Source organism: Miniopterus natalensis, chromosome X, assembly GCF_054644295.1.
Source record: "Miniopterus natalensis isolate mMinNat1 chromosome X, mMinNat1.hap1, whole genome shotgun sequence".
Lineage (NCBI taxonomy): Eukaryota > Metazoa > Chordata > Mammalia > Chiroptera > Miniopteridae > Miniopterus > Miniopterus natalensis.
The window spans coordinates 76,267,026-76,268,163 of NC_142103.1; the positions used below are offsets into that span (position 1 = coordinate 76,267,026).

The following is a 1,138-nucleotide window of genomic DNA, read 5'->3' on the forward strand; positions in this document are numbered from 1 at the left end:
TCTGTGACTTTACTGCCTCTGTTTTCTTTCAGGATTTTTAAGGTTTCGTGACTTACATTTAAGTCTTTTATCCATTTTGAATTTATTCTTGTGTATGGAGTAAGTTGGTGATCTAGTTTCATTTTTTTTTGCTAGAACCTGTCCAATTTTCTCAGCACCACTTATTGAAGAGACTGTCTATACTCCAGTGTATGCTCTTGCCTCCTTTGTCAAATATTAACTGACCATAATGGTGTGGGTCTATTTCTGGGGGTCTCTGTTCTGTTCCTTTGATCTATATGTCTGTTGTACCAATACCAGGCTGTTTTGATTACAATGGCTTTGTAGTATAGTTTGATATCTGGTAAAGTGATCCCACCAACTCTGTTCTTTCTCAAGATTGCTGTGACTATTCAGGGTCTTTTTTGGTTCCATATAAATTTTTGGAATATTTGTTCTAGCTCTGTGATATATGTTGTTGGTATTTCAATAGGAATTGCATTGAATCTATAAAATATGGAAGACTTTACAAATTTGTGTGTCATCCTTGTGCAGGGGTTATGCTAATCTTCTCTGTATCATTCCAATTTTAGTATATGTGCTGCTGAAGAGAGCACTACTTTTTAAATTTATTTTTGAATTTTATTTTCAAGTAATAATGTTGTGTTTTTGCTTGTATAAGAATTGTGTAATGCCCTTTATTCTTTCTCAGAGAATGGAAATCCTACTCATGTTCCATAACTATGTTGAAATATTAGTTCTTTTGTGAGATATTATTGATTTCTAACCTTTCACAGATATCAGAATAAATTCTTTCTTCTTCAAAATTCTCAAGCCTGTTTCATTATATATCTCTTCTAGTGCTTAATTTAAATGTTGTTTCTGAGTTCATTTATTTGTTAAGTACCTACTATGTACCAAACACTGGTCTAGACTTAAGAATAGAGGAGTGAACAAAATAGACAGTCTCTAGTCTCATGGAGATTTTATTCTAGTGGGTGTAGACAGAAAACAAATGGATAAATATTGAGAGGAAGAGAAAATGGGTTAAGGGAGTTAAAGAGTGCGGGGGAGAGATGGGTTTGTATTTTGTATTGGGCAGTTGGGAAGGAGGAATGCCTTGCTGGGAATGTGACATTTTAGCAAAATCATTAGCAAG

The 1,138-nt window shown here is 33.9% G+C and overlaps 1 non-coding gene across 1 annotated transcript; it reads right to left on the bottom strand.

The window, feature by feature from the left end:
- Positions 1 to 489: 489 nt before the first annotated feature.
- On the bottom strand, positions 490 to 596 carry LOC148090582 (U6 spliceosomal RNA). Its single transcript, XR_015713791.1, has one exon. It is a non-coding gene; the product is annotated as a U6 spliceosomal RNA (small nuclear RNA).
- Between the last annotated feature and the right edge of the window lie 542 nt (positions 597 to 1,138).